Here is a 25760-nt window from a genome sequence, read left to right on the forward strand (position 1 = left end):
TGGATCCTGTTGTGCCTCAGCCTCTGGTGGGTGACTTTGCTGGGGCCACTTTTAGCTTTTCATACTGTTGATCTTTTTCCCCAGTCCTTCTGGTGTTGCACCTACATCCACCAAGGTCCAAGAAATAGCCATGTCCTCTGTGGCTGTAGGGATTCCCTTTGCAGGCAAGGGAAGAACCACACTTGAGAGTCTCAAGGAAAGGGTAGGTTAAAGTTCTCCAGTTAGCCAAGATAGGTAACCTCAATAGGATGTACATGTCTTCAGTGGGGTCTGTCATTTTCCGGGGAGTTTCCCAGGAAAAGTGACAGCAATGATAAAATCTTGCCATCTCCTTTTTCAGCTTCTTTGGAATGGGAAGATTTGCCGGTGAGCTCATTTATGCTTTTTCGTTGCCTTCTACCACTTCAGGTAAGAGAAGTACAAGTTTCCTTTCTTCCTGACTTTTGATTTCCACTCAGAAGGGAAAACAATACAGGTATTGCACTTCTGGGATTTCTTCTTGATCTGGACAGTCTGATTCTGAGGAAAGTATGACTGCTGATTCTTGTCTTGAAGATTTACCTTTTCTGAGACTTTATAAAGACAGGTTTTTTTCTAGTGGGAGCAGAATGAAATTCTTTTTGCATAGAAAATACATTGTTTGTTACAGTTGGTTATGCCTCAGTCTACAGCTGTTCCTCCAGTTTTGTCAGCCTTTGGAAATGTTTTTCTCCCTGCATCTAGTTTGCTTAATAATCAACCCCTGCCATTAAGAAGCCTGACAGATTATACAGGGTACCTCTGACTATTAAGTATTTGTTATCTAACCCTGAAGCAGATCCAGCAGTAATTTGTCTGTCTAAAACTATTTCTGCTAATCAAATAACTGCTGCTAACACCATTCCCCCTGACAAGGGTGGGAAAGCTTTTGGCAAGTTGGGAAGATGGTGTATTCTTCTGCTAACTGAGTCTTCCTTAAGAGCTGTTGCTTCTGGATGAGAAGATTGACTTGGCTTCATTCTCAAAACCTTCCTGAAGATGTTCAATTACGTTTTTAAATTCTCTCTCGGATAAGGAAGGTGAGTTTGGCCCTTCTGCAGCTGAGGTGCTCAGAATTGTGTGTTAAGCGGAAAGTTTATTCAAAGGATGACTGAAATATTTCAACACTCTTTTTTTTTTTTAATTTCCTGTCCTCCTCAAGCTTCCCTTTTCAGTACACCATTTAAGAAGCAAAGAAATGTGAAACAGAAGTTTAAAGGGAAAAATGGCAAGGAGGCTTCAAACAGAAAGGAAAAGCCTTTAAAAATTAAGGATGTCACAGAAAAGGGATTGTACACACCACTCTGAAAACTCTTCAACTCGCTGCCTGAATGGTAGAATTTTGAGACATTATAAGCACTTCTTTTTCCTGAGTGTGTGTAGCAGGTACAAAATGAGGAAGAAAAAACTGCTACTAGACAATCAAATATGTGTAAGTAGAAAACATTTTCTAGTTGGTCAAGTGAAATAACAATAAAGAGTGCACCATGTAAGCCAAACCGAATAAAACTCCAAAATCTTCATGTAAAACCAAAAGTCCACGCTTTATTGAACAACAGATGAACAGACTGCAGTGGTATAAGCGCTTTCGCGTTGCTTCTCAACGCTTCATCAGATATAAATGCAGTATAAAACCCCCCTCCCTTTATACAAAAAACAGGTAGTGACATCACAACATTCAATAAAACAATTAAAAGCTTAATTAATGTTAATGCTTTAAGGACCTGGAAGTTAAGAAAGGCTTAATATATAACTTCTCATTAAGCCCAAACCTATGGGCTTGTAACCTCATTATCCAGTGGCTCTCCTTTCCTCAATCCTATTTTTTATGTTGCCTAGCCTCTTCCCTGTGTTAACCAGTTCTAACACTTGAAAACTGAAACCATGTGCATTACCTAGCTCTGATATATGTTTCAAGTGCATTGACAATATTGCACTTGCTAATTGCATAAACATGCTCTCTGATGCGCTCTCGTAATGACCTTGTGGTCATCCCACATAAAACATCGTGCAAGCTTTGCACGTTGCTACATATACTAGACACAAAGACTTACAAGTGGCATGTTGTCTAAATAAGTACCTCTTGTTGGTTATAGGATGAGTAAAAGTGTCAGTAGTAGATACATACTTACATTGATTGCACATATGGCATGGAAAGGTGCCTATTCTATTGCTCTGAGGCGCATCAGAGTGACAGCGATCATAACATAACAGCCTGTTCAATGAAGGCATGTTCCTATATGCCACCCTAGGTCTTACGTCAACTAAAGAACTAATCGTGTCATCTGCCATTAAAATACTCCAATGCTTCTTGAATACATTCAGGATGCTATTATTTCTATTGGTGAAGGGAATAATAATCCTATTATGGTTATCATTAGTCCTCCTATTGACAGAATGAGAACTTCTATGTGTTCTATTGATCAAAGGTGCTCCATCAGATAATCTATGTGAGTCACCTAAAGAAATGGCTTCGGATACATGTCTCATGTTGTAACCTCTAGATAAAAAGTTCCTAGTAAATGTCTGTTTGTGTTCATTATAAGCTGTCGTCTGAGATGTTAGTTTGGAGATCCTGACCATTTGATTGGTAATAATGTTGTTGTATATGTGCCGAGGATGCATACTCTCACGATGTAACAGGTTGTTTCTCCAACATTCCTTCCTATAAAGTTCAGTATCAAAGCCCTGATGGGTATTGATTATTCTAACATCCAAAAAATCAATGGTGTTTAAAGAATAAGTACATTCAAAACTAAGGAAATCTGTGGTACTATTGAGGTATGCTACGAAACTCAAAAGCTGTTCAACAGTTCCCCTCCACAACAAAAACACATCATCTACAAATGTACTTTTTCCTTAGTTTTCAGTATCCGAAGCCATTTCTTTAGGTGACTCACATAGATTATCTGATGGAGCACCTTTGATCAATAGAACACATAGACGTTCTCATTCTGTCAATAGGAGGACTAATGATAACCATAATAGGATTATTATTCCCTTCACCAATAGAAATAATAGCATCCTGAATGTATTCAAGAAGCATTGGAGTATTTTAATGGCAGATGACACGATTAGTTCTTTAGTTGACGTAAGACCTAGGGTGGCATATAGGAACATGCCTTCATTGAACAGGCTGTTATGTTATGATCGCTGTCACTCTGATGCGCCTCAGAGCAATAGAATAGGCACCTTTCCATGCCATATGTGCAATCAATGTAAGTATGTATCTACTACTGACACTTTTACTCATCCTATAACCAACAAGAGGTACTTATTTAGACAACATGCCACTTGTAAGTCTTTGTGTCTAGTATATGTAGCAACGTGCAAAGCTTGCACGATGTTTTATGTGGGGATGACCACAAGGTCATTACGAGGCGCATCAGAGAGCATGTTTATGCAATTAGCAAGTGCAATATTGTCAATGCACTTGCGAAACATATATCAGAGCTAGGTAATACACATGGTTTCAGTTTTCAAGTGTTAGAACTGGTTAACACAGGGAAGAGGCTAGGCAACATAAAAAATAGGATTGAGGAAAGGGAGAGCCACTGGATAATGAGGTTACAAGCCCATAGGTTTGGGCTTAATGGGAAGTTATCTATTAAGCCTTTCTTAACTTCCAGGTCCTTAAAGCATTAACATTAATTAAGCTTTTAATTGTTTTATTGAATGTTGTGATGTCACTACCTGTTTTTTGTATAAAGGGAGGGGGGTTTTATACTGCATTTATATCTGATGAAGCGTTGAGAAGCAACGCAAAAGCGCTTATACCACTGCAGTCTGTTCATCTGTTGTTCAATAAAGCGTGGACTTTTGGTTTTACATGAAGATTTTGGAGTTTTATTCGGTTTGGCTTACATGGTGCACTCTTTATTGTTATTTCACTTGGTTCACTTGGATTCTATAAGAGTGCTTTGCTTGGCGGTATTGTTCTATTTGCTGCTATTTTCTAGTTGGTGCCAGTCCAAGAACAAGGATCCACATTAGGCCCATCTGCCTGTGGTTCTTGATTTTGTATTACTGTCCCCTGGCCTTTCTTACTATATCAAGTTTCATTTGTTGGCTATTTGTGCTTGTCTACCCTTAGAACCCCTCTTGTAATGATTCTAAAGTTGTGCAATTTTTGAAAGGAGTGCTGCATATACAGCCACATAAGGAACAGGTGGCTCCTCTTTGGGATCTTAACTCTGCTTAAAAGCTTACTGTTTTTCCATTTGAACCAGTTTGTTAGGCTGAATGAGTCAACATTACCTTATTTTTCACAAGGGTGGGGTTTCTTTGAGAACTAACCCTTCTTTTATGCCTAAAGTAATCTCAGAGTTTACTTTGACACAGATTATTAATCTTTCTGTTTTATTCTCTTAATCAAAGATTATTCAGACTCTGAATGTTCATACAGCCAGTTTATTTACTAAGAAGACAAAACTCAATGCTTTAGGAAAGCTGATCTGCTGTTGGTCTTCTATCTAGGTAAGAGTAAAGGGCTACCATTGTCAATGCAGATTGTTTACAGATGGTTGTTTCATACTATTGCCTTTTGTTATACTCACCATAATTATCCACTTCCAGGTAGGGTTAGGGCCCATTCCACAAGGACTTTGGCTTCTTTGATGGGTTTCTGGAAATGTGTAGTCTCAAGGTATAACAAAGGCAGCAGCTTGATCCTCTGTACTTTTACAGATCACTACAAACTGGATTCCTTTTCCAGGTCCAGAACATGCTTTGCTAGGACAATCCTCCAGGGGCTCCTGTATTCTTTTTTTTTTTTCTCCTTGTCCGTTCTAAGTTTCTAAGCTATGGTAGATGACACAATTCGCTTAGACTACTGCAACATTGCTCTGTATGTTGAACCTAGTAGTAAGCTCACCATAACAGTAGATGTTCTGATAGATCACTGTTGCAGTAGCTACCCCACCATCTAGGTTCCTTATTTTTGTTGTTTTTCCTTTAACATTGCCAGGTTGTATACACCTTTGTATATAGTTTAGTGTTGGTTTCCTAGCATTATCGTTTTGGGGCTTTTTGCCTCCCTATTTTTAGGAAGAAAAAAGCTCTGAATCTTTTGGTGCTCTGGCTTTATATTGGAGGACAATTTGAGCTCCTGACTGTGTGTGTGTGTGTGTGTGTGTGTGTGTGTGTGTGTGTGTGTGTCTATGTAAGGCATCCTTAACTTTTAAAGCTGGCTCGGTCAAAGTGGGTATGACCCAATTAGCATAGGCTTCTGCAACAGTGATGCATTAGAACATCTACTGTTGTGTTAAGTTTACTTACACAGTTGTACTTTCTTTGCCTTAGCACCTTTCAGCCTTGATATTAGGAGTTTTGAAAAAGGGGGATGTAGATGTGGGTATGGGATCGGAGAATAGAGGGGAATGAAGTTTGAGCTAAATCTGTCTGCTAGTAGATTGGCTATGTCCTCCTCTTCTTCTTCTTTCGGCCTTTCCCAGTAAGAGGTCACCACAGCGGATCACTCGTCCGCTCATGATTGGCAGTGGAGTTTTACGGTGTCGAATTGCCAGCGGCCCAACCTTCCACAAAAGGCACACACACACACACACGCACACACACACACGCACACACACACACACACACACACACACACCTAGGGCCAATTTAGAGTGTCCAGTCCACCTACAGCATGTCTTTGGGATGTGGGAGGAAACCGGAGCACCCAGAGGAAACCCACACGACCACAGGGAGGACATGCAGACTCCGCACAGAAGGCACCCTAGCCGAGGATCGAACCGGAGAACCTCTTTTGTGATGTGACAATGCTAACCACTGCACCACCATGGCTGCCCTAGATTGGCTATGTCCTCTTGAGTCTGAGTATTTGATGATATTTACTATAGCTGTGCACAGTGCTGGGCATTGTTACTGAGATTTCCTTGGGGGTAGATGTGCAGGTCGTCCTTAGTGGGTGAGTAAGTTTAGAGAAGCTAAGGCCCTAAATGACTGCCTCTTTGCAGTGCAATTAGCAGTGTCACACTAAGTCTCCTTGTTTATAACACTGAAAATAAACAAAAAGCTAAATTGATCACTCCAGCCAAAAGAAAGGCACTTGAATTTTACCTCTGTAGCAAGTAATGCCCACAACTAGCCTGGAAACCTTTTTTCTGCCACCGGAATGGACCAGTAAACTAATTACAAAACTCACTAACAGTGAAAGGAGTGCAAACTATATCAATATACTCAGTGTTAAGCAGTTGTATCAAAGACCAGTTAGCCTGGTGTTCCTGGCTTCAATTAGAGTTGCCCAGTCAGGTTTAATGTTCTGACAAAAATGGAGCGTTTAGTTCTATATGTAGTTTCTTGTGGCAAATGAGAGGCTCATCACACTAAATTGCTTTATTTATAACAGAGAACAACAAAAAGCTCAATAGAGCATACCAACCAATGGCAAGGCATTTGAATTTAGCCCCTATAGCCTCTTGCTTCATTTTCTTTCTCCACCAGTTTTGTCGGCTTCTACCTTTAAGCTAACTACAGAGATCTGCACTTACAGAATTTTAGAAAGTTGAAATGCTATATCTTTTCTGCCCTTCTTTTACCAGTCTGTATAACCCTGAAGATGTTCTTCATCTCACATTGCTGCAGTCCTTACATATGGGTAGTCCGCTGTCCTCGGTCGGCCCGAATACCAAAGTATTAGGCTGACGTCGGTCAAGGCGCTTAAAACTGACATCAGGACGTCAGGGTACAAAAGCGCATGACCGACGTCATTTCCTCAGTCTTTTTTGCCGCATGGTCCGATGCAGAAGCAGCGTTGCAAGTGCCGTTCGGCGTTCTGAAATTTTTCGAATTCGGAGTTTCAGACCGAATCCAAGTTGGCTAAGTACCCCGTTGGGGATTATTTTGGTTTTTCTTGCCTCAGTGTTTTACCGGATGTCAGAAAAAGTGAATAACTGTATTTCTTGTGGGAAACAGATACCGCATAGGGATTATCATTCTTTGTGTATTCCTTGTTTGGGGCCTGAGCACGACGTTGTTGGGTGTCGCTTTTGTGCTAGGTTCAATAAACGCACTATTAAGCGAAGGTTGGATTGTGCTAGGCTGGTCTTTGGGAAGCAGTGCAATTATAATATGCCGTCGGATTCTCCGGCGCCCGCTTCTGCGAAGAAGCGCAAAGACAAAGCAGTTAAACCCAGGCAAGAGGAGTCGTCCGTTCCGGACGCCGGTTCTTTAGAGGCTTCAGTGGAACCGGTGGTTCCGACGGAGACTTCTCTGGAGTCTCAGGGGGAGACTTTGATTTTGCAGGAGGTGGTCTCTCAGGAGACAGGTCAGGCTGAAGGGGCTTCTCAAGTTACTGTACTCCCCTCCCTTCCTAGGGTGGTTAGGCCTTCTCCTTCGGTTTCCAAGGCTTCTCCCAGAGGCAGGCCAGTTTTAGCTCCTGTTGGGGTCACTCCTAGTTCAGCAGGGTCTGTGCCTAAGAGGCACATGCTTAAAATGGCAGAAGATTTAATTACTCTGATTAGAGGTTCTATGCCCCCTCCTGATAAGAGGCCTAGGGTGGAGCCAGAGTTGGGAAGTTTTGAGCAGGCTTCGGATGTTTCAGAGTCTTCGGTTGAAGACTTGCAGGAGTACTCTCCTTATTCTGATTCTGATGCAGATGATTCCACTCCTTCTGCTTCTCCTCCAGAGGATTTTTCTTTTTCAGAGACACTTCATTCTATGAGGGAACATTTTAAGTGGGAAGGCCAGGACTTCTCTGATTCTAGGAAAAGGCTTAGGGAGTTTTTGCTGTTACCCCAGCATAGGCCTTTGGCTATACCCCCTGTTCTGGATGTTGTGGAAGATGTGTTTGCAGAGGCTTCACTTAATCCTGATTCTCTGCCGCCTGTTCCTGTTAAGCCGGATAGGTATTACAGGGTGCCTGAGGCTCACAAATATCTTTATAAGAGTCCTAGGGCGGACCCAGAAACTATTAGTCAGGGACCTAAGGGTGTCAAGGCCTCTATTGTAAAGAATCCGGTTCCTCTAGATAAAGAAGCCAGAGCTTTGGATAGATGGGGAAAGAAGGTCTATACATCTTCTACCTTAGCTATGAGGGCTTTGAATTGCCAGTTTCATATGTTGAAATATCAAAACTTTCTTCTTTCTCAATTGAAGTCTAAGGTGGATGCTCTGGCGGAAGGCATTGAGTGTAAAGAATTGCAAGATTTGGTGCATGTCTCTGAACAGGTGGGTAAGCATTCATTACAGTGTGGTTTTGATGCTGTGCAGGCCTCATCTAGGGTGGCTGCCACTGGCTCAGTTCTTCGCAGGCACGCCTGGTTGAAGGATCAGAATTTATCTGACCATGTTAAGACAAGGATTTTGGATGCTCCTTTGCAGTCTGATGTGTTGTTTGGTTCACCTGTGGAGTCAGTCTTGAAGAAAATGGAAGACAAGGCTAAGTCTATGCAGACTGTTAAAGATTTTTTGCAAGTTCAGACTCCGAAGTTTAGTAGGAATTGGCCTGCTAAGGGGTGGACGTATCCTTCTTATGATTCTCAGTCTAGGGGTAGATCTAGACATGGTAGGGGCAGAGCTCAGAGTTCTTTCAGGCCTAGAACAGGGAGTTCCCCTGCACAATCTTCGGGTGAGGGCAGGGGCCAGTCCTTTCGTAAACAGGCCCAATGACCTACTTTTTCAGCTGCCAGATCCTTCTTGCCTGGCAGCACCTTTGGGAGGAAGGTTGGCACTCTTCAAGGAAAATTGGATGTTGGTTACCCAGGACAAATGGGTTTTGGATATCATACACCAGGGTTACAAGTTTTATTTCCATACCTTGCCTCCTTTCAAAGGCATGCCGGACGTTCCTCCTCAGCAAAGACTAGAGGCTCGCAAATAGATTTCTCTACTACTTCAAATAGGGGCCATACAACCGGTTCCTCTGCCAGAAGTGGGCCTAGGATTTTATTCTCGCCTGTTTCTAGTACCAAAGAAAGGAAACACGTGGAGACCAATTTTGGATTTATCCATCCTCAACACATATCTGGACATTCCCAAGTTCAAAATGTTAACGTTACAACAGCTTTTACCTCTGCTGGGCAAAGATCACTGGATGGTGACCCTGGATCTCAAGGAGGCTTACCTTCATGTTCCTATCAGGCCCAGTTGCAGGAAGTATCTGCGTTTTCGGGCTGGGACTTCACATTATCAGTTCTCTGCATTGCCCTTTGGCTTATCTACTGCGCCCAGAGTGTTCACGAAGGTTCTGGCTCCAGTGGTAGCTTTTTTCAGGCTAAGAGGAATACAGATCTATCCTTATTTGGACGATTGCCTGATACTGGCCCAAGGAAAGGACGAACTTCTTCATCTTCTACAGTATGTGATGGCAGTGTTAAGATGCCTGGGGTATTCTGTGAACGAAATAAAGTCCAGTCTAGTACCCTCTCAGGACATGTGCTTTCTGGGTGTGAGACTGAATACAGCATCCCAGATGGCCTTTTTGACCCCGGACAAACAAAAGAATCTTTCTCTTTACTTCCATCAGTTGTCTCATCAGTCCAGGCTGACTGCAAGGACAGTCCTTCAAGCCTTGGGGTTCATGGCATCTTGTATTCTGGTACTTCCCAATGCCAAACTGCATATGAGGAAGCTACAATGGTATCTTAAGAATGTATGGACACAGCACTGCCAAGATTTGGACACTGTCATTCAAATAATACCTTGCATTCAAAAGGAATTTTTGTGGTGGGCTCAGGAATGTCACCTAAACAAGGGACTCTCTGTGACCCGGCCAGAGGCGAGTCAGATTTTAACGACAGATGCCTCAGACAAAGCTTGGGAGCTCATCTAAATGGAAAATGGGTACAAGACACGTGGCCTGCCAGACTTCAACATCTACATATCAACTTGAAGGAGATGTTAGCAGTCCAATTTGCATTGATAGCTTTCAAGGATTTACTTCTTCCAGGGCAGGTGTTGATTCAAACAGACAACACAACTGTCATGTGGTACATCAACAAGCAAGGGGAACGATTCTTATCCTCTATGCAGACAAGCAATGATTTTGTGGGAGACTGCTCTCAGTTTACAGCTAAATCTTCAGGCAAGGTTTCTGCCAGGAGCACAGAACTCCTTAGCAGATGTGTTGAGCAGACAAATTATGGACCCCCACGAGTGGAAATTGGATCCTCATGTATTTCAGAGATTGACAGTGTTATGGGGAACTCCAGACATAGATCTGTTCGCTTCTCCACTAAATTACCAGCTGCCAAAGTTTTGCACAAAAAGGTTTCATCCCTCGGCTTGGAAAGTGGATGCTCTCTCATTCAATTGGAGCAATCTTCACGTGTATGCCTTTCCACCTCTGCCTCTCCTCCCAAAGGTACTGCTGAAGGTCAGACAGGACAAGCCATGCATGATTTTAATAGCTCCAGATTGGCCTCGACAGCACTGGTACCCATTACTGAGAAGTCTGGTACAGGAGCCTCCATGGCCTTTGCCTTCGATTCCTCACCTGCTGTCTCAGGAGAACAGTCATTTACTCAATGTCAAACTTCATTCTCTACATCTGACAGCCTGGCATATTCTGTTTTAAACCCTGAAGGGTCTCAGCTTCCACAACAAGTTTTGAATGTTATTTTGGAGGCCAGAAGGCCTAGTACAAGGAAAGTTTACGCAGATAAATGGAGGAGATTTTTATTTTGGAGTACTGCAAAGGATTTTGATGTTTCTAAACCTAATTTAAGTGTTGCACTTCAATACCTTACTGAGTTATTGGACAAAGGTTTGTCCTTCTCCTCTATAAAGGTTCATGCTGCAGCAATTTCTGCTCACTATGACTGTGACCCACCATTATTTTCTCAGCCTTTGTTTAAGCAATTCCTTAGAGGGGCAAAAAATATAAGACCCCCGTAGAGCTCCTACTCCTGCTTGGGATCTCAATTTTGTGTTGGAGAAACTCACTCTACAACCTTTTGAGCCTGCAGCATCGGCAGAGTTGAAATATTTATCTTGGAAGACTGCTTTTTTGTTGGCCATTACCTCTGCGAGAAGGGTTTCTGAATTACAGGCCCTTATGGCATTTGAGCCTTTCTTAATTTTCCACAAGGACAGGGTGTCTTTGCGTACTAACCCTTCTTTTATGCCTAAAGTGGTTTCTAGTGTGGCTTTAAACCAAACTATTCATTTGCCTTTTTATGCAAACCCCCAAAATAAAGGGGAAAGGATTTTGCACACTTTGGATATACACAGACAGTTGCGATATTATTTGAGCAGAACTAAAGGGTTCAGGCAGTCTCAGCAGTTGTTTGTTTCTTTTGCTTTGGGTTCTCAGGGTAAGCCTGTTTCAAAACAAACTATTTCTAAGTGGATTGGGTTTTGTATTGCTTTCTGTTATTCCCATCATGGTAAGGAGATTCCAGCTGGGATTAGGCCTCATTCCACTAGGGCTACTGCCACTTCTACAGCCTTTTTAAGGGGGGTGGCTACTAAAGATATTTTGGAAGCAGCTACTTGGAGTTCAGTGCATACTTTCTCTAAGCATTACCACCTTCCACTTTACTCTAAATCTAGGGCTGGATTTGCAACTGCAATTTTACAAGGCATGTTGGCAGCTCCTACTGCTTTATAGTTTTGCCATCCTCCCTTACCTCTGCTTTGGGATTCTACCCATATGTAAGGACTGCAGCAATGTGAGATGAAGAACATAGTACAGTTTTGTACCTACCATAAATGTAGATGTTCGAAGATCCACATTGCTGCAGTCCAATTTACCCTCCCTCCTTCCCCTCTGTTGTTGAAGGTGGTGGTATGGTTTGTGTTGTACATAGTGTAAATATGGTTAGTGCACGGGTGATTGGTTAGGTTTTGCTGGTTTTAGGGCCTTCTGACATCTGGGGCAAGAAAAGACTGAGGAAAGGACGTCGGTCATGCGCTTTTGTACCCTGACGTCCTGATGTCAGTTTTAAGCGCCTTGACTGACGTCAGCCTAATACTTTGGTATTCGGGCCGACCGAGGACAGCGGACTACCCATATGTAAGGACTGCAGCAATGTGGATCTTCGAACATCTACATTTATGGTAGGTACAAAACTGTACTTTTCATCATTTAATTTTTCCACTAATTCTCATGGATCGTGTTATTCAGCCAAAAGCTTGTTTCTGTGGTGGGAATTTCTCAAAAAACAAAGCCAGCACCAAATAGGCGTGTTCATACTTCTCTTTAATGTGGCAACATGATAAAAAGCAGACCGGTTTCGGCAACCTTGCCTTCTTCAGTGATGAATACAAAAACACATATCACCAGTATTTATACCATGATCAATCCTATAATTGAAAATCAACATTTAAAGCAGCAGCAGCTCCATTTATCAGGGCTGTAATCGCATACATAAACTGCATATGGTTATTAAGCCCTGGGAAGAATAAAGCCCCAAGTTTAACGATCCATCCCCTTTCTTTCTTCTTCAATACTGCATGCCATCCCAGTTTGTTTTTCTTATCCCCCCAAACTTTATCCCCTAAACTTTATCAATAACCCTAAAGTGGAACTTGGCATTGTTATGTGTGTGTGTGTTTATACAGTGTATTTAAAATACTTTTAGTACAAATGTCACTAAGATATTCTGAAATGCGGACACGCATAGACCTGGATGTCTGCCCAACATAAAAAGCAGCACAGGAACAAGTCACTAAATATACCAACCAAGCTGACCCACAGTTTGCAAAAAATTTTATCATACACCTTACTGATATTCTTACTGGAAAACTGCTTAATTTTTAACACTTGCTTACATGATGAACAGTGCCCACTTGGATATGACTCACATACCTTATCACCACTTAACGTACCTTGTTGTACCAAAATTATGTCCCTGTTACCCAATTTGTAGTGATTGAAGTAAGATCCTAACATTCATCCCTTTTTATATGAAAATTGACATTTTGAGGAAAGTAGGCCTGACATTTCCTCATTGGCTAACAAGATTTTCCAAGTTTTGTTAATTACATCCCTAATTATTGATGTTCCTACCAAATGTAGTGACAAACCTAATAGTGTTATCATCCTCACATTTTTTATCATGATATCTTAATATTTCTGACTTATTTTGACCTGCTACCCATCTCTTAGCTGACCTAATATAATGTGGTTGATACCCCCTGACCAAAAACCTTTTCGTAAGATCATCCTCAAATTGTTGATACGACATCTGGAGAAGAACAGGTTCTCTTCACCCTCAAAAATTGAGGGAGATTTCTATTGGTAGGTTTAAGGAACAGCAGTGGGGGCATCTTTTGCCCCCATATATGCTGATTTGTTCATGGACTATTTAGAGGATCTATTAATATATGATAGTTTACGCAATATCTGTTTGTCCGAGATAGACATCTGGAGAAGATTTCTCGATGATTGTTGGTTAGTATGGCGTGGAGGAAAGACTATTTGTTAGAGTATGTTCAATATCTGAACGAAAATGAGTGGGGGATATAATTTACTCTGAATGTGGATACACAGCACATTAACTTTTTGGATGCGACAGTGACAAGAAATGATGATAGTACGTTGGCATCCAGGATTTATCATAAGTACCCACAATATAACAATTTATTTGCCACAAGTCTACATCCTTGCCATATTATAGAAAATATACCCAAGTCTCAATTTTTGAGGGTGAAGAGAATCTGTTATTTTCCAGATGTCTATCAACAATTTGAGGATGATCTTGCGAAAAAGTTTTTGGTCAGGGGGTATCAACCACATTATACTAGGTCAGCTAAGAAATGGGTAGCAGGTCAAAATAGGTCTGAAATATTAAGATATCATGATAAAAAACATGAGGATGATAACACTATTAGGTTTGTCACTACATTTGGTAGGAACATCGATATCATCAGGGATGTAATTAACAAAAATTGGAATATCTTATTAGCCATTGAGGAATTGTCAGGCCTACTTTCCTCAAAATGTCAATTTTCATATAGAAGGGGATGAACGTTAGGATCTTACTTCAATCATTACAAATTGGGTAACAGGGACATAAATTGGTACAACAAGGTACGTTAACTGGTGATAAGGTACATGGGTCATATCCATGTGGGCATTGTTCATCATGTAAGCTTGTGTTAAAAGATTAAGAAGGTTTCCAATAAGAATACCAGTAAGGTGTATGATATATAAAATTCTATGCAAACTGTGGGTCAAATTGGTTGGTATATTTAGTGACTTGTTCCTGTGCTGCTTTTTATGTTGGGCAGACTTCCAGGTCTATGCGTGTCCGTATTTCAGAACATCTTAGTGACATTCACACTAAACGTATTTCAAATATTCCGTATAAACACACACTTAAACATAACAATGCCAAGTCCCACTTTAGGGTTATTGATAAAGTTTGGGGGGATAAGAAAAACAAATTGGGATGGCATGCAATATTGAATAAGAAAGAAAGGGGATAGATCATTAAACTTGGGGCGTTATTCTTTCTAGGGCTTAAAGACCATATGTAGTTTGTGTGTGATTATAGCCCTGATAAATGGAGGTGCTGCTGCTTTAAATGTTGATTTTCAATTATGGGATTGATCATGGTGTAAATACTGGTGATATGTGTTTATCACTGAAGAAGGCAAGGTTGCTGAAACCGGTCTGATTTTTATGGTGCTGCCACATTAAAGAGAAGTATGAACACGCCTATTTGGTGCTGGCTTTGTTTTTTGAGAAATACTTAGGAGTTTTGGGCTTGTGCATCAGCCTTAACATGCCTGTGTCTTTGAAGGTTTCTGTGGTGGGAACCAAAACTAACACTTGATCTACAACTTTGAATTCCCTGTTCGTTGCATTGCTGTTACGCAGCACTTGTTGTGTAGCCATGTGTTTCTGTACAGTGAATATCGCTATTATCACCTTATCTTGTAACATAACAGCCCACATGTGTACATGCCATATTAACTATTTATCTAGTGCAATCAATTTGTTTTTATTTTTTCACTTTCTTTACTTTTGAATTATGTGTAATATGCTTAATGCCATGCTCCGAACTTGGTATTTCTGTAAAGTACTCTGCTAGACCCAACCTGAAATTAATCGGATTTGTTCTGTAAACAAACTAAATAACATAAAATAAAGTAAAAAAAGACTAAACCTTGTCATGGCTTGTGCTACTTCTGTAGTAGCAAGCAGGATGTATGGTATTTAATTATCTTCCTCAGTAACTTTCTGAGCATGGACTTGGATAGGTTATCAGAGCATTTTTATTAGTCTGGATGTGGTATGCAGAGTTGTTTTTTTTTTTTTTTTTGTTTGTTTTTTAATTGCTTGACCTTAAAGTATTGGTACTATTATTTTGGATGTAAATGGAGTCCCCTGGTCAGCGAGTATTTCTTTAGGTATCCCTCCTACTCTGAAAAATAATGAAACTCCCTAGTTTCATATTATTAGCCTTACATAGGGGAAAAACCTAGTGGTACTTTTGTTGCATAGTCCAGAATAACCAAAATGTATTGAAACCCATTGCTGGATTTTACTAGTGACCCAATAATGTCCGCAGAAGTACACTCAAGTTGCTCATTATCAGAAACTCCTTTATCTCTTGTTTCTCTGGCTTAAGTGTGTCATCTGCCTTCACAGCGATCATTTTTTTCCACCAGTTTTGTCAGTTTCTGCGCTAACTATAGCTTCTTCCATTTCAGCTCTAGGTATAGTTTCCTTCCTCTACTCAGTGCTATCCCCCTATTTTGCTTTTTTAAAGTTTATGCAGCTTACCTGGAAGTCAGCCTGTTGTGATGAAAAGGCACCAATTTTCCTCCTACCAGTACAAACAGTGGTGATTGTCTCTCTCATTTCCTAAAAAGACAACTGATAGCAACTAGCACTGAAGAATATTGATGTTCTTCATCTCACATTGCTGCAGTCCTTACATATGGGTAGTCCGCTGTCCTCGGTCGGCCCGAATACCAAAGTATTAGGCTGACGTCGGTCAAGGCGCTTAAAACTGACATCAGGACGTCAGGGTACAAAAGCGCATGACCGACGTCATTTCCTCAGTCTTTTTTGCCGCATGGTCCGATGCAGAAGCAGCGTTGCAAGTGCCGTTCGGCGTTCTGAAATTTTTCGAATTCGGAGTTTCAGACCGAATCCAAGTTGGCTAAGTACCCCGTTGGGGATTATTTTGGTTTTTCCTTGCCTCAGTGTTTTACGGATGTCAGAAAAAGTGAATAACTGTATTTCTTGTGGGAAACAGATACCGCATAGGGATTATCATTCTTTGTGTATTCCTTGTTTGGGGCCTGAGCACGGCGTTGTTGGGTGTCGCTTTTGTGCTAGGTTCAATAAGCACTATTAAGAGAAGGTTGGATTGTGCTAGGCTGGTCTTTGGGAAGCGGTGCAATTATAATATGTCGTCGGATTCTCCGCGCCCGCTTCTCTTGAAGCGCAAAGACAAAACAGCTAAACCCAGCCAAGATGAGTCGTCCGTTCGGACGCCGGTTCTTTAGAGGCTTCAGTGGAACCGGTGGTTCCGACGGAGACTTCTCTGGAGTCTCAGGGGGAGACTTTGATTTTGCAGGAGGTGGTCTCTCAGGAGGCAGGTCAGGCTGAAGGGGCTTCCCGAGTTACTGTACTCCCCTCCCTTCCTAGGGTGGTTAGGCCTTCTCCTTCTGTTTCCAAGGCTTCTCCCAGAGGCAGGCCAGTTTCAGCTTCTGTTGGTGTCTCTCCTAGTTCAGCAGGGTCTGTGCCTAAGAAGCACATGCTTAAAATGGCAGAAGATTTAATTACTCTGATTAGAGGTTCTATGCCCCCTCCTGATAAGAGGCCTAGGGTGGAGCCAGAGTTGGGAAGTTTTGAGCAGGCTTGGATATTTCAGAGTCTTCAGCTGAAGACTTGCAGGAGTATTCTCCTTATTCTGATTCTGATGCAGATGATTCCACTCCTTCTGCTTCTCCTCCAGAGGATTTTTCTTTTCAGAGACACTTCATTCGATGAGGGAACATTTTAAGTGGGAAGGTCAGGACTTCTCTGATTCTAGGAAAAGGCTTAGGGAGTTTTGCTGTTACCCCAGCATAGGCCCTTGGCTATACCCCTGTTCTGGATGTTGTGGAAGATGTGTTTGCAGAGGCTTCACTTAATCCTGATTCTCTGCCTCCTCGCCTGTTAAACCGGATAGGTATTACAGGGTGCCTGAGGCTCATAAATATCTTTATAAGAGTCCTAGGGCGGACCCAGAAACTATTAGTCAGGGACCTAAGGGTGTCAAGGCCTCTGTTGTAAAAATCTGGTTCCTCTAGATAAAGAAGCCAGAGCTTTGGATAGATGGGGAAAGAAGGTCTATACATCTTCTACCTTAGCTATGAGGGCTTTGAATTGCCAGTTTCATATGTTGAAATATCAAAACTTTCTTCTTTCTCAATTGAAGTCTAAGGTGGATGCTCTGGCGGAAGGCATTGAGTGTAAAGAGTTACAAGATTTGGTGCATGTCTCTGAACAAGTGGGTAAGCATTCATTACAGTGTGGTTTTGATGCTGTGCAGGCCTCGTCTAGGGTGGCTGCCACTGGCTCAGTTCTTCATAGCACGCCTGGTTAAAGGATCAGAATTTATCTGACCATGTTAAGACAAGGATTTTGGATGCTCCTTTGCAGTCTGATGTGTTGTTTGGTTCACCTGTGGAATCAGTCTTGAAGAAAATGGAAGACAAGGCTAAGTCTATGCAGGCTGTTAAGGATTTTTTGCAAGTTCAGCCTCCAGTTTAGTAGGAATTGGCCTGCTAAGGGGTGGGCGTATCCTTCTTATGATTCTCAGTCTAGGGGTAGATCTAGGCGTGGTAGGGGCAGAGCTCAGAGTTCTTTCAGGCCTAGAACAGGGAGTTCACCTGCACAATCTTCAGGTGAGGGCAGGGGCCAGTCCTTTCGTAAACAGGCCCAATGACCTACTTTTTCAGCTGCCAGATCCTTCTTGCCTGGCAGCACCTTTGGGAGGAAGGTTAGCACTCTTCAAGGAAAATTGGATGTTGATTACCCAAGACAAATGGGTATTGGATATCATACACCAGGGTTACAAGTTTTATTTCCATACCTTGCCTCCTTTCAAAGGCATGCGGACGTTCCTCCTCAGCAAAGACTAGAGGCTCAAGCAAATTTCTTTACTACTTCAAATAGGGGCCATACAAGCGGTTCCTCTGCCAGAAGTGGGCCTAGGATTTTATTCTCGCCTGTTTCTAGTACCAAAGAAAGGAAACACGTGGAGACCAATTTTGGATTTATCCATCCTCAACACATATCTGGACATTCCCAAGTTCAAGATGTTAACGTTACAACAGCTTTTACCTCTGCTGGGCAAAGATCACTGGATGGTGACTCTGGATCTCAAAGAGGCTTACCTTCATGTTCCTATCAGGCCCAGTTGCAGGAAGTATCTGCGTTTTCGGGCTGGGACTTCACATTATCAGTTCTCTGCATTGCCCTTTGGCTTATCTACTGCCCAGAGTGTTCACGAAGGTTCTGGCTCCAGTGGTAGCTTTCTTCAGGCTAAGAGGAATACAGATCTATCCTTATTTGGACGATTGCCTGATACTGGCCCAAGAAAAGGACGAACTTCTTCATCTTCTACAGTATGTGATGGCAGTGTTAAGATGCCTGGGGTATTCTGTGAACGAAATAAAGTCCAGTCTAGTACCCTCTCAGGACATGTGCTTTCTGGGTGTGAGACTGAATACAGCATCCCAGATGGCCTTTTGACCCCGGACAAACAAAAGAATCTTTCTCTTTACTTCCACCAGTTGTCTCATCAGTCCAGGCTGACTGCAAGGACAGTCCTTCAAGCCTTGGGGTTCATGGCATCTTGTATTCTGGTACTTCCCAATGCCAAACTGCATATGAGGCAGCTACAATGGTATCTCAAGAATGTATGGACACAGCACTGCCAAGATTTGGACACTGTCATTCAAATAATACCTTGCATTCAAAAGGAATTTTGTGGTGGGCTCAGGAATGTCACCTAAACAAGGGACTCTCTGTGACCCGGCCAGAGGCGAGTCAGATTTTAACGACAGATGCCTCAGACAAAGCTTGGGAGCTCATCTAAATGGAAAATGGATACAAGACACGTGGCCTGCCAGACTTCAACATCTACATATCAACTTGAAGGAGATGTTAGCAGTCCAATTTGCATTGATAGCTTTCAAGGATTTACTTCTTCCAGGACAGGTGTTGATTCAAACAGACAACACAACTGTCATGTGGTACATCAACAAGCAAGGGGAATGCATTCTTATCCTCTATGCAGACAAGCAATGATTTTGTGGGAGACTGCTCTCAGTTTACAGCTAAATCTTCAGGCAAGGTTTCTGCCAGGAGCACAGAACTCCTTAGCAGATGTGTTGAGCAGACAAATTATGGATCCCCACGAGTGGAAATTGGATCCTCATGTATTCCAGAGGTTGACAGTGTTATGGGGAACTCCAGACATAGATCTGTTCGCTTCTCCACTAAATTACCAGCTGCCAAAGTTTTGCACTAAAAGGTTTCATTCCTCAGCTTGGAAAGTGGATGCTCTCTCATTCAATTGGAGCAATCTTCACGTGTATGCCTTTCCACCTCTGCCTCTCCTCCCAAAGGTACTGCTGAAGGTCAGACAGGACAAGCCAAACATGATTTTAATAGCTCCAGATTGGCCTCGACAGCACTGGTACCCATTACTGAGAAGTCTGGTACAGGAGCCTCCATGGCCTTTGCCTTGATTCCTCACCTGCTGTCTCAGGAGAACGGTCATTTACTCAATGTCAAACTTCATTCTCTACATCTGACAGCCTGGCATATTCTGGTTTAAACCCTGGAGGGTCTCAGCTTCCACAACAAGTTTTGAATGTTATTTTGGAGGCCAGAAGGCCTAGTACAAGGAAAGTTTACGCAGATAAATGGAGGAGATTTTTATTTTGGAGTACAGCAAAGGACTTTGATGTTTCTAAACCTAATTTAAGTGTGGCGCTTCAATACCTTACTGAGTTATTGGACAAAGGTTTGTCTTTCTCCTCTATAAAGGTTCATGCTGCAGCAATCTCTGCTCACTATGACTGTGACCCACCATTATTTTCTCAGCCTTTGTTTAAGCAATTCCTTAGAGGGCAAAGAATATAAGACCCCACGTAGAGCTCCTACTCCTGCTTGGGATCTCAATTTTGTGTTGGAGAAACTCACTCTACAACCTTTTGAGCCTGCAGCATCGGCAGAGTTGAAATATTTATCTTGGAAGACTGCTTTTTTGTTGGCCATTACCTCTGCGAGAAGGGTTTCTGAATTACAGGCCCTTATGGCAGTCGAGCCTTTCTTAATTTTCCACAAGGATAGGGTGTCTTTGCGTACTAACCCTTCTTTTATGCCTAAAGTGGTTTCTAGTGTGGCTTTAAACCAAACTATTCATTTGCCTACTTTTTATGCAAACCCCCAAAATAAAGGGGAAAAGATTTTGCACACTTTGGATATTCACAGACAGTTGCGATATTATTTGTGCAGAACTAAAGGGTTCAGGCAGTCTCAGCAGTTGTTTGTTTCTTTTGCTTTGGGTTCTCAGGGCAAACCTGTTTCAAAACAAACTATTTCTAAGTGGATTGGTTTTTGTATTGCTTTCTGTTGTTCCCATCATGGTAAGGAGATTCCAGCTGGGATTAGGCCTCATTCCACTAGGGCTACTGCCACTTCTACAGCTTTTTTAAGGGGGGTGGCTACTAAAGATATTTTGGAAGCAGCTACTTGGAGTTCAGTGCATACTTTCTCTAAGCATTACCACCTTCCACTTTACTCTAAATCTAGGGCTGGATTTGCAACTGCAATTTTACAAGGCATGTTGGCAGCTCCTAATGCTTTATAGTTTTGCCATCCTCCCTTACTTCTGCTTTGGGATTCTACCCATATGTAAGGACTGCAGCAATGTGAGATGAAGAACATAGTACAGTTTTGTACCTACCATAAATGTAGATGTTCGAAGATCCACATTGCTGCAGTCCAATTTACCCTCCCTCCTTCCCCTCTGTTGTTGAAGGTGGTGGTGTGGTTTGTGTTGTACATATTGTAAATATGGTTAGTGCACGAGTGGTTGGTTGGGTTTTGCTGGTTTTTGGCTTTGGCCTGTCTTGTTAGGGCCTTCTGACATCTGGGGCAAGAAAAGACTGAGGAAATGACGTCGGTCATGCGCTTTTGTACCCTGACGTCCTGATGTCAGTTTTAAGCGCCTTGACCGACGTCAGCCTAATACTTTGGTATTCAGGCCGACCGAGGACAGCGGACTACCCATATGTAAAGACTGCAGCAATGTGGATCTTCGAACATCTACATTTATGGTAGGTACAAAACTGTACTTTCTCCTTACCTTTATTCCTTTTTTATTGCTCCTTTCATTTAAGAACCTGATGAAGGAGCCCTTTTTTTCACGTTTCCCTCTCTATGTTGCTCCCATTGTCTCAAATGAGTGAACACCACATTCTCATTTTCTTTGTCTTTATTTATTTATTTTTTACCTCTCAAGGAATTACAATTGTACTTTTCCTACCTTACATATCAGTATTGTCTAGAACCTACCCTTATTTGAGTTTTCTGTCTTGCATTGACAGAAGTGGGTTTAGATCTCTGACCAGGCACTGTTTATTCACCCTCTCTAACTGCATAGGCTTAGTCTGTCGTCTTGCTAAGCTTCTCCTTCTCAGCATTCACCTCTTCCTTAGAATTCTCCATTTCTGAAGCTTTCCATTTTAATTTGACTGACAGTTTAGAATTTTGCTCAGGTTATTAATTTTCCATACTTCTTAATGATATATCCATTAGAATATTCACTACCAATGAGAGATTCCTTTCCTTTAGTTTTGATGATTGCTTTTATTCCCTGCTGAGTGACACTTTCATGCTAAATTGATAATTCTACTGCTTTGTAACTTTCAGATTGCAGTACTTTACTGCACATCTCCCTTCAGTGGTTTGGCTCTTGCAGGTCATTCTGCTATAGGCGTATATAGATGTATATCTTTAAATTATGTGGTTTCTTCCTCTTTCTGTATCATTAGAAAATGCTTGTATGTTTTAGGGCTTTCTAGCACTGTTCCTTGATTTTTGTTGATTTGTATACTTCGAGTGAGTGTGGTGGTTGCTGTTACCACATTTTTTCGGGTTAGATAGAGATGCATCTCTAGACTTAACTGTTTGTTCCCCTCCCACACTGATGAGGTGGTCTGTCAGAAAGACTATCTCCTTACCCTTTTTTTCCACAGATATTTAAAGTGGGGAATTTTTTTCTTTATCATTCCATGTCTTAAGTTGAGAACCAGAGCAAGAGGACAAATTACCTTTCCAAACCCAGTTAGTATTTCTACTTGAGTAATGGAACACTGTTTATTTCCTTGAATGCAGACTACTTTAACTACATTTTTAGTAAGGATTTTCTTCTTCCAAATTTACCACACTTTTATAAGCATAATCATAATGGTTGAGTAAAGAAAGTAGTCTGTATAGCTCCTGCCATCAGTTGGCTAAACTGCTCTCTCATTTTATAAACTCAGCATTGTTGGTATGCTTTTCGATGGTTATAATTTTCATAACTATAACAATATTATTAGCATTATTACTGGTACAAAATCTAGTGATATGATGCCTTTTTTCCACATTGTCTACAGTTGGTACTTTTGATACTTTACCAGAATTTGACACATTCTTTACCATAGGTTTAGCCTGTTCAGTTGTAAACATGGTTTAATTGCATAGCAGTCTATCAGTAGAAGAAAATGTTCAGCATCATTGGAGCCCATTTGAAACACCTACTTTTCTTAAAATAGCAGGCAGAGTTCTTTGAGGTTTATCAGTGGTTATCATTTTGTTTTGCTATGTTGACCATTGAGATTTAACCATAATTTAAGTACATTATTTAAAATATGTAAATTGAAAAATTACCATTTTGTTAGGAAAAAATGTTTAGCTATGAAACTTTTGATCTTGTGTCTGAGAAAGTAACCCCAGCTTAAGCCATAGTCCTGATCATCAGTTCCTTCCCTATCCATGGAGCTTTTAAAGTTTCAGCAGTTAACTGTGTTGAGAGGATTCTAGCCCACCCACTCTGGTCCCATCTCTCCTAGTGGGTGTACCATTCAAAGCCAGGAATGGTATGCCTCAAGGTCTTCCTTTCTGGTAAGTTGCTTAAGATGTGGAACTGTCTTTGCAGCAGCATGGACCTAGCAATCACCACCAGCCTCTCTGCTACAGGAGCAGCAATGGTCTAAAGCATTTTCCCTACAGTCATCATCTTGGTACAGGAACAGAAGAAGACTCCATAGGGCTGCTGTTCTCTTCATTTGAGGAAAAAATAATTTGCTCATTTAAAGGCACAACTCAGAATCCCTTTTTGACATGGAAATGTTTGTGCCGGATAGGCAGGCTACAGCCACCAGTGTTACATAAATTGCAGCCGTTCATCTATCCATTCATTCATCTAAATCCCTCAACCCCTTTTTCCCCATTTCTACAGATGTGGTTGGGGTGTGTCTTAACAGTGACAATCATTTAGAGCCACGGTTTACACCACTAAAACCACCAGTCCATAAAATAATGTACTAACAGAAGGAAAACTGCTGGTGCCGACTCTTCTTGTCTATACAGATGAAGCAAAAGAAAAACATATAAAGGATGTTTTCTGTTAGTCTCACAAAGAGGAAAAAAATCTCTCCTATTTTTAGCACATCTCAAAAGTGTTTTCAGCTTGGTTCTGTCTTGATTCTTAATGGAAGAGGTCTTAGTTTCTACAGATTTTTTTCAGGAAAATCTTTTCCTTTGCGGCAGCAGTCTCTTAACTGTTGTTCCAGGCACAGACTCAACACTCGAAATACAGTAGAAGCAAACCAGGAAGAACTACAAAAAATAAGCAGTTTGCAGGTCAGTTCCACCCCTAGCAATTCAGATGTAGTCTCCAGATAACACGAGAAGTCCATGGTTAAAAAAACTCATTTAATCACATGACCTCGAATAATTTGTCCTCATAGCAACACATCTTTAAACAAACAGTGCCCACTCTGCCCCTTATCCAAAATACTTGCTACATATAAATTAAAAAACATATAAGAATACGTCTTAACTCTGTTTCCTAAATTTAATTACATTTATGTAATAAAAAATATATATATATAAGTATACACACGCACACACACATGCTCCACAAAGTCTGCTCTTCAGTTTTTCCCTTGGAACTTGTCAGTCTTTCAGCCTAAAGCACTCGGACCCACACCTTTCAGCCCAGCACTTGTTCTAAATCTACTGCAGCACTAAGCATTCAACCCCTGCATCTGCCAGAAGGGAACAGTCTTTATACTTCCCTACTTATTCAGGCATGTCAGAGAGACAGCTCCTGGTGTACTCTCCAGCCTTCCTGATGAGCCTGGGCATCTTGAGGCAATGCTACAGTTGCCTCATGTACATAGACAACCTTCTCCAAACACTAACTGTTGCGAGAGATGCACTTATGCAGCCAGTCTACAGCCAAGGCTCTCTCCAACCAAGATGGGAACAGACAGTCAGGAGCAGAAGATAACTCACAGCACCCCACTCACAACACATAGACCAACTAAACCAACACCTCCAAAACTCCAAAGACATATACTTAGGCTCTGATTAAAAATCTAAATCTGCCTAGGCATCCAAGACCTCCAAAGCAGACACACGAGCAACCTCCTCCCACCAACACACCCCAAACAACACATAGCCCACAAACTCGGTGTGCCGCACAACCACAGCCCATAAGGCAAAACAACATACCCAACACACTTGTGATGGGTGACTCTATGGTCAGGCACACTGATGCCCCACTCACTACGCTGGAAAAAAAGAAGGTTACTGTTAGCTGCTTCTCGGGTGCCAGAATCCACCATATAACGCATGCACTCAGGTCACTACAAGGCAAGTACAAATATGACTCTATCATAGTCCATGTTGGTGTAAATGACCTGAGATGTACCTCCTTGGACTACATGAAAAGAGACATGGAAGAGCTCTCCGATCTTGTAGCCCAGGCAGGTATGACCCTAGCCGTGAGTAGCATCCTGCCTTCACCAAAAAGTATAGCACAGTACAGGGATAAGATGATCAACTTCAACAATTGGCTAAGCTTCTGGTGTCATTCAGAGGGGATCCAGTATCTGTCTGCCTGGGATGACATGCTTGACAGACCATGATGCTTCGCCAGAGATGGCCTGCACCTGTCACCCCTGGGATCTAGAATATTGGCCAAGGCTCTTGACACCCCTATATTGCCTTTTTTAGGCAAAGTTCAAAAAACAAACCAACCACCATCAGAACTACAGGAAACAAAAAACCGAGGGCAGTGTTATTCAACTCTAGGAGTCTAAACCTCAAAATGCACTCACTTAAGGCACGCCTCAGAATGGAGAACATCGACATCTGTGCAGTGACTGAGACCTGGTTCAAGGCTCCCGAGAGCACCCCAGCACTACCAGTCTATAACTCATACACGTTTCGGCCACAAAACCCAGACAGAAACACGAAAGGCAGAGGTGTGTCCATATTCATCAAGGACATCCACACCTCCAGGCTAGTTGCAAAATATGATGCCTCTGAAATCATCCAAGTGCAACTAATCCAGGGCAAAAATGCATTCCAAATTGTAGCTTGTTATAGATCCCCCCACCATGACCCAGGACACTCACTCCTCATTCCTGGGGACATTGGAAAAAATGAGGGTCGAACTAAACACCACAATAATGGGCGATTTCAACTACCCAAACATTCAATGGGAAAACTACGCTTGTACTAACCTCCTGGCTCAGTGATTCAT

At 41.8% G+C, this 25760-nt stretch overlaps 1 protein-coding gene across 3 annotated transcripts in view; it reads left to right on the forward strand.

The window, feature by feature from the left end:
- RUNX1T1 (RUNX1 partner transcriptional co-repressor 1) overlaps positions 1-25760 on the forward strand; it is a 771548-nt gene that overhangs the window by 157608 nt on the left and 588180 nt on the right. The window lies entirely within an intron of this gene.

Source organism: Protopterus annectens, chromosome 3.part0 (genome assembly GCF_019279795.1).
Source record: "Protopterus annectens isolate FY-2018-M chromosome 3.part0, PAN1.0, whole genome shotgun sequence".
NCBI lineage: Eukaryota > Metazoa > Chordata > Ceratodontiformes > Protopteridae > Protopterus > Protopterus annectens.